The following is an 8,879-nucleotide window of genomic DNA, read 5'->3' on the forward strand; positions in this document are numbered from 1 at the left end:
GTTCGAAGCGTACTGCATATTTGCAAGTTCCGTACTACATATTGAATTATGTTTTATCTGTACTGCTTGTTGGACTGTTGTGCACTTCATCTAGCTCGTGTGTGTAGTTTGTGTAGGTTTTTACTGCTCTGTGCACAGTATGAGAATTGTACTGCTAGTATCGTTCTCAAACAGTTTTATTATTTTTTGCAGAAAATTCCTCAACGAGCTGTTAGGTATCTCCGGCTCAAGAAGAATGGAATTCTTTAAGTTGTTCTTGGTAATGGATACCTTAAACCAGCCAAGTACAGTGCAGGCGTTGACGGGCGGCTGTGTCTGCAGAAAGGGTGGAAGGAATTTGTCATTGATAGTGGCATGAAGTCTGAGCAAGTTGTTGTCCTCAAGTTCTTTGAACTCGAGGATCGTACGGTTAGAATCATGTTTGACGTGATTGGTTAAGGTTATGAGGTTGATTTGTAATAAGTACTTTTGCGTGTCGAACACTTCATCTTTTTGATGTGTTTTGTAATAAGCACTTTTGTGATCTGAACCGCTTCAATTATTATTCTGAACTTCGTGCTGCCAGTGAACTAACAACATTTTTTACATGGTTTTTGAATCAAAATGTGACAATGTTTTACTCTAGACTGCTATATATATGGTATACTCTATATACAATTTTCTCTTTACATGGTTTAGTTGAATAACTCATAGTCAACAGGAAATTTGTGTTTACACAAAATTTAAACTGATACATAAGTCATAAAGATAAGCAAACTGCTATGCATATGATTAATTTATTGAAGTTTATCTATTTGGTCGTTAACCTGCTGCTTCTGCGTGGTGACTGGAGCGTGTCTAATGTCGCAATTTCTTTTGTTTTCCGTGGCGGTGTTGCTCGTTCTTGTCTCTGCATCGTTGTGTTTGTAGCCCCTCGCGTGTTGGTTGATGGTTGCTTTGGTTTTTCAGCGCTCCAAACTGCATCCTTCTTTGCTCCCGCATGCTAGTTGATGGCTGCTTTCGTTTTTCAGCGCTGCGAACTGCATCCTTCTTTGCTCCCCGTGTGCTGGTTGTTGGCTGCTTTCGTTTTCCAGTGCTGGGAACTGCATCCTTCTTTGCTCCCCACGTGCTGGTTGATGGTGGTTTTCGTTTTCCAGCGCTGTGAACTGCATCCTTCTTTGCTCCTACCTTGTTTTTTGAAAGTGGTGTTGTTCTCGGTTTTTTCTATACAGCAGCATTCCCTTGGGGTGGTCTTGTTGGCATTGTTTCTTCACGTTCTTCGTCCTCTTCAATCTCTTCTTCTTCCTCCTCTTCTCCATCTGCTTGTTCATAAGCCATTTCTTCTTCTGTTGTGTCAACATCTTCTTCTTTGATCTCACCTTCTTCGTCTTCCACATTTTCTGATCTTGTTCTTTTGGGGAAGGTTCTTGAATTGTGTCTCTTCCTCTTTTTGCAGATGCTACAATGTCTTGATTTCGTGCATCTCTTAGTGTTGTGAGTGGAATTTCTGTTTGGTTGTGCATCGCCATGTCCTTGTGTTTCTTGTTCATTTCTTTTTGTACACGTCCTGGAATTGTGGCCGCTGATTTCATTACATGTTTTGCACCTTCTTATTCCCAGTGGGTGACCATCACTGTCCAGCTCAGGATGTGGCTTACTGTTTTTGTCATCATTTTTCTCCTTGCATGCAACCTTTTTATGGGTTGTGTCGCCCCCTTTCTTCCTTCCTCTTGTGTTTGAAACAGGAGGTGGAAGAATTGTTTCTTTTTTGATAGCACCAGTTCCGTCGTGTTTAGTATTTTCTACTTGCTCGACATTATTGTCATGGTGGGATTTCTCTGCTTGCTTTAGTTTTGCTGCTTCTTCTTCTTCTTCGTTGAGCACGTCAACTTCCTCGATCAGTGCCCTCATACCAGACAATGCTCTATGGCACCCAGCGTCACACCTTGTCGCTCTGTTTGCAAGGCCCATTGTTGTTTCTGTCAGCAATTTTCTACGGCAAAAAAGCGAGGTTCCATCTGGTGCTGTTTGTTCGTAGTCTCTTCTGTCAAACGTTGCATCTGATCTTGCGTTACGGGTGTATCTTTTCATGATGTACACCTCAGGAATCTTGAGTACTCTCAAATGAGAAAGCATGCATAACACATGGACGCAAAAGAGCCCTGCACACAAACACACGATTTTGTTTTGTTTTGTAAGTGAACTGCATGAAATTAATAAACACATATTTTTTTCGTTATTTGTTCATTTTTAAAGAAGTGAACTTCATTTGGTTTTGTGAATTACTCATGCATGTGGACTTTTAAAGTTTAGTAAGTGAGCCTTCGTGCATGACTATCACAAACTAGAATTTTTTTTGCTAGGAGTATCACCTGTGTGTGTCCAGAGTTTGCACTCACATTCGTAGACACCTTTCTCTTCATCGGTGACCACTTGGAAATTATGCCTTACCCAGTCAAATGCATCCGATCTGTTGTAGTGGTGTACGAGATACTTTGTCGGGTTCTTAGGGCACCATTCTGCTCTGAATGTAGTGCTACGGTAGAGTGTTTCTTTGAAATCTGCAAACATTGCCCTTGTATACACTTTTGATAGCTGAACTTCGAACCCAAACTTGGTTGTTGTTTTTACCTCTGACTGCATGATCACAAATGCACTGTTACGAACCAGAGAAATGAAAAAATTGTTTGTTTTTGTAGTCATATTTTAGCAGTTTTTGATTGACATTTTGTTTACCTCATTTGCTACTATCTCTGCGTGCTCGATGGCCTTCCTGGTCTGAATGCACTTATCCACCTGTTGAGCAAACAGATGGAGATCATGCTTCTCCTTGACAAAAAATTTCTTCAGTATGCGGTTCATGCTCTTGCTTCTCTGTGTGGAAGTCATCCGAGCACAGAAAATTTCCTTGTAGTAAGCCGAGATCCACTCATGCCTGTCATCCCACAGCGAATTCATCACTTCATCGTCTTGCAAGTCGTATCTCTGAATGAGGTTCTTCCATGCTTGTTTAAATTTTGAAGGCATTAGTGGGTGGTTCAGCACCGCATTGAGTTCATGCTTGTTTAAATGTTGCCTTCATCAAAGAACACTAGTCTGAGAAGTCACAAACAATGTTTTTTTTATTAAGTTGTTTGCGTGTGTGCAAGATAGATGGAAGAAATATAAGTGCACCAAACAAAGGTAAGTATGCAGGTGTTGTTTTTTTGTACTTGTGAGCATGTAGATTGGCGGCTTGTTGTTCATACACCTTAGAAAGGTTTTGAAAACCCACTCGAATGATGGTATTATTTCATCCCGCACGAGGGCAACAGCAAATATGGTGCTCTGTAGATGATGGTTTACTCCCACAAAGACTCCCAGCGGCATGTGGAATTTGTTAGTTTTATACGTCGTGTCAAATGTAACGCAGTCTCCAAAATCTTCATACGATCCTTTGCAACTTGTGTTCACCCAAAAGACGTTTCTTACACGGTTATCTGCATCAACGGCATAATCATAGAAGAACTCTGGGTTTATCTTCTGCATTTTCTTGAAGAAATCCAGAAGTTTCTTGACATCATCTTCAGACTCTTCTCTGGCAAACTTATGTTTCCTGCATTTTCAGACACAATGCAAACTCATCTCATCAAACAGGGAATAATTATCGTCAGAATGCTCAACAGATATGCTCTGTTACGTGCTTACTTGTTTACCCAGTCGTGGCTAGTATGTCCCATGTACTGCAGACCACCGGACATACGCGACAGCGTCAACATCATCTGAGCATGTGTGTGGTTGTCCAGTTGCATGTCTTTCACTAACTTTTCTATCAAAGGATCATCTTTTTTGTGCGATCGTATGTGCAAAAGCATCCCGGGGCTTTCCAGCATCTTGTGATTGTGGTTGAGTTGAACCATTTCTATCACAAATTTGCCATCATTCCTCTTTTTGACTCTAATCTTTGCCTTGCAGCCAATCCTTTTTGATGTCTTCTGACGTACCCGGTGATAATCTGACACAGTCTGCTTGTGCATCCCTTCTCTTGAGCAGACAATGTAGGCATTTGTCCTGTGTTTGCCCTCTTGTGTATGCCAAACCCTGCACATCTTGCATAATTGTTGTAAAAGTCCCATGCCTTGTCGTACATGGTGAACTTTATTCCAGCAGCAGGTATGAGGTTCAGCGGCATGTTTTTATCCTGCATTAATTGCAATGCTCTATGAGATAATTTGTTCTGTTCTGTATTTTAAATATGAGGAGTGCATACGAGTTTAATAAAGCATTGCAATGTTCCTAAGTTTTCAGAAGAATCCAATGTATTAGATGATAGGTCAAACCTCACAAGAAATATCAGTGTGCACTGCAATGTTATCTGAATGGACTGCAACTATTTTTTTAGAACATAAACTTACATGTGTGTAGAGTCGTTCACCTGATGGTGTTTGCAGCTCGCCGGGTTGTATTGGACATGGGAGGGTTATACAGATCTGTGCAGTTGAGGATCTCGCGGCGGCAATACTGAGGAGGATATGTACCTGCTATTTACTTTTGACCGAGGCACCATTGGTGGTCGCAGCGTCGAAGTTGATGCAGCAGGTCTGCTTGGAGCTCTGTTTTTCGGTGCAGCAGGTGGACGTTGAGCTCTGTTTTGGGGTGCAGCAGGTGGACGTGGTGGTAATCCAGTGTTGTGACGATGTCTCGGTGGATTGGTTTCAAAATTTTGGAGCAGTGGCACATCATCATAAACATAATCATCATCTGCTGCAACATCGTGTTCAACTGCGTCATCATTGTCTGTTCGGACATGATGTCCAAACATAGTGAACTCGTGCTTATACTCTAGGTTGAGAACTATTATTGGCTCATCTTCATCGTCATCATCTTCATCATCCCGTTGGTGACTGCCTTCCCAGACGAATGTGACATCATCGTCATCTTCAACTACATATTCTTCCTGGAAAAAATCTTCTTCCGGAGAGTACTGCACCATGTTTGTTGTCGTGAAGAATCCTCGAGGAATCTCAGGGGTAACCCAGCCAGTATCTCTTTTAGAAGAAGCTCCACTCTTCTAAAAAGTTGTTGTTCTCAGTGCTGTCAATTATGCACGGCATTTTGTATCTGCTGAACATCATTTCCTGCACACAAACTGGCTGAGCTGCATTGTCAAGTTAAATGAACTGAATCATGCGAACTGCAATGTGTTCGAAATGGTACTGCCGAAGTATTGCAGGTTGACTGCATCCCCCCGCAAGGTGAACTGAAGCAACCACACTACATCGTTATCCGTAATGAACCTATACAAGTGTACTGCATAACCGAGCAAGTGCACTGCATTTTCCCCCACAACGAACCGAAGCAACCGCACTGCATAGTTTTTGTAGGCGTGATGTACTGCTTGTACTGCTTTGTCTAGGATAACTACACTGAGATGGTTGAGGAAGTGTACTGCTTACCTTGTGTTGCAATGATTTCTTGCATTTACAGGAGGAAGTTCCCTTCTCGTCCGTCTGCACAACTTTCACGTTCGCCCGTGTAGTCCACTTGCCCTTCAGAAGTTCATGAGCGGTCTGAACGTTGCTCAAGGTGAACAGGGACGGAGGATTTGCTCTGAAGGTCGATGCAGACTTATTCCAAGAAGCTGTCGTGGATGAAGCAACCTTGCGCACAGTCCTCCTTGCTTGAATTGGTTTGATGTCGAGGCAGCACCAATCCACATCTAATGAAGTACAGCTAATTGCAGGCCCGGAGGAGTTCGGTGGCAGCGCTACCGAGCTAATGCCGTGGAAGAAGGCCGATATGTTGGTGGGGGAGGTGTTGCTCGGTGCCTGCAGCGGAAGAAGGCCAAGAGGCGACGGGCGGCGTCGCTGCCTGGCCGGCGCCACGGAAGAAGGCCGGGAGGGGAGGGGCGGCGTCGCTGCCGGCCGCCACCGCGGAAGAATGCCGGGAGGGGAGGGGCGGCGGTGCTCCCAGGCCGCCACCGTGGGAGAAAGCGGGGAGCGGAGGGGTGGCATTGCTCCCAGGCCGCTGCCGCAGAAGAAGGCCGGGAGGGGAGGGGCGGCGGTGCTCCCAGACTGCTGCCGCGGTAGAAGGACGGGAGGGCAGGGGCGGCGGCGCTCTCAGGCCGCTGCCGCGGTAGAAGGTCGGGAGGGGAGGGGCGGCAGCGCTCCCAGGCTGCTGCCGCGGTAGAAGGTCGAGAGGGGAGGAGCGGCGGCGATCTGTTGGTGGTGTGCAAAATAAGGCTGGTGTTATTAGAATAACAGTCTTAAGGGGTGTTATCATAATAGACCCACCCTATATATATATATATATAGGAGGGGGAGAGAGGAGCAGCCAAGGAGGCGCCCCAAGGAGGCTGAATCCTACTTGGGGTCCTTCCTTAGTGGCGCCCCCTTACCATATTTGCCGGAGGGGGGAAGGAAAGGGGGGAGAGGAAAGGAAGGGGGAGGACGACTTCCCCCTTTCCTTCTCTCCCCGGGGCTGTGGCCAAGAAGGGGCGCACCAGCCGCTTGTGGGCTGGTGTGTTCCCACTTTGGCCTATATGGCCCATTAACCTCCCGGGGTGTCCGGAACCCCTTCCGCTGACCCGATTTTTACCTGGTACATCCCGAAACTCTTTCGGTGTCCAAAGATCATTGTCCTATATATCAATCTTTACCTCTGGACCATTCCGGAGCTCCTCGTCATGTCTATGATCTCACTCGGGACTCCGAACAACATTCGGTCACCAAATCATATAAATCATATAACACGATATCGTCAATGAACGTTAAGCGTGCGGACCCTACGGGTTCGAGAACTATGTATACATGACCAAGACACCTCTCTGGTCAATAACTAATAGAGGAACCTAGATGCCCATATTGGTTCCTACAAATTCTACGAAGATCTTTATCGGTCGAACCTTATGACAACATATGTAATTCCCTTTGTCTATCGGTATGTTACTTGCCCGAGATTGGATCATCGGTATCTTCATACCTAGTTCAATCTTGTTACCGGCAAGTCTCTTTACTCGTTTCGTAATACATCATCTTGCAACTAACTCCTTAGTCACTTTGCTTGCAAGGCTTCTTATGATGTGTATTACTGAGAGGGCCCAGAGACACCTCTTCGATACTCGGGGTGACAAATCGTAATCTCGATCTATGCCAACTCAACAAACACTTCTGGAGATACCTTTAGAGCATCTTTAGGATCCTCAGTTACGCTGTGACGTTTGATAACTGATACATCTCCAATGTATCTATAATTTTTGATTGTTCCATGCTATTATATTATCCATCTTGGATGTTTTATATGCATTTATATGCTATTTTATATGATTTTTGGGACTAACCTATTAACCTAGAGCCCAGTGTCAGTTTCGGTTTTTTCCTTGTTTTTGAGTTTTACAGAAAAGGAATATCAAACGAGGTCCAAACGAGTTCCCGGTGATTTTTTATGGACCAGAAGAAGCCCCCCAAAGCAAAAGAGTTGGGCCAGAAGAGTCATGAGTCATCCACGAGGGTGGAGGGCGCGCCCTACCCCCTGGGCGCGCCCCCTACTTCGTGGCTGACTTGGAGACCCCCTGACGTGAAACCGACACCAAATATTCCTATATACAGAAATCCCTGAAAAGAAACCTAGATCGGGAGTTTCGCTGCCGCAAGCCTCTATAACCACCAAAAACCAATCGGGGCCCTGTTCCGGCACCCTGCCGGAGGGGGGAACCATCACCAGTGGCCATCTTCATCATCCCGGCGCTCTCCATGACGAGCAGGGAATAGTTCACCCTCGAGGCTGAGGGTATGTACCAGTAGCTATGTGTTTGATCTCTCTCTCTCTCTCGTGTTCTTGATATGGCACCATCTTGAAGTACCGCGAGGTTTGCTAGTATAGTTGGATCTTAATATGTTTCTCCCCCTCTATCTCCTTGTGATGAATTGAGTTTTCCCTTTGAAGTTGTCTTATCAGATTGAGTCTTTAAGGATTTGAGAACACTTGATGTATGTCTTGCATGTGCTTATCTATGGTGATAATGGGATATTCACGTGATGTACTTGATGTATATTTTGGTGATCAACTTGCGGGTTCAGTGACCTTGTGAACTTATGCATAGGGGTTGGCACATGTTTTCGTCTTGACCCTCCTGTAGAAACTTCGGGGCACTCTTTGAAGTTCTTTGTGTTGGTTTGAATAGATGAATATGAGATTGTGTGATGCATATCGTATAATCAAACCAGCAGATACTTGTGGTCACATTGGAGTATCTAGGTGACATTAGGTTTTTGGTTTATTTGTGTCTTAAGGTGTTATTTTACTATGAACTCTAGGGCTGTTTGTGACACTTATAGGAATAGCCCAATGGATTGATCGGAAAGAATAACTTTGAGGTAGTTTCGTACCCTACAATAACCTCTTCGTTTGTTCTCTGCTATTAGTGTCTTTGGAGTGACTCTTTGTTGCATGTTGAGGGATAGTTATATGATCTAATTATGTTATTATTGGTGAGAGAACTTGCACTAGTGAAAGTATGAACCCTAGGCCTTGTTTCGAAGCATTCCAATACCATTTTTGCTCACTTTAACCACTTGCTACCTTGCTGTTTTTATATTTTCAGATTACAAAAACACATATCTACCATCCATATTGCACTTGTATCACCATCTCTTTGCCGAACTAGTGCACCTATACAATTTACCATTGTATTGGGTGTGTTGGGGACATAAGAGACTCTTTATTATTTGGTTCCAGGGTTGTTTGAGAAAGACCATCTTCATCCTACGCCTCCCACGGATTGATAAACCTTAGGTCATCCACTTGAGGGAAATTTGCTATTGTCCTACAAACCTCTGCACTTGGAGGCCCAACAACGTCTACAAGAAGAAGGTTGCGTAGTAGACATCAAGCTCTTTTCTCGCGCCGTTGCCGGGGAGGTT

This window comes from Triticum dicoccoides, chromosome 2B (assembly GCF_002162155.2).
Source record: "Triticum dicoccoides isolate Atlit2015 ecotype Zavitan chromosome 2B, WEW_v2.0, whole genome shotgun sequence".
NCBI lineage: Eukaryota > Viridiplantae > Streptophyta > Magnoliopsida > Poales > Poaceae > Triticum > Triticum dicoccoides.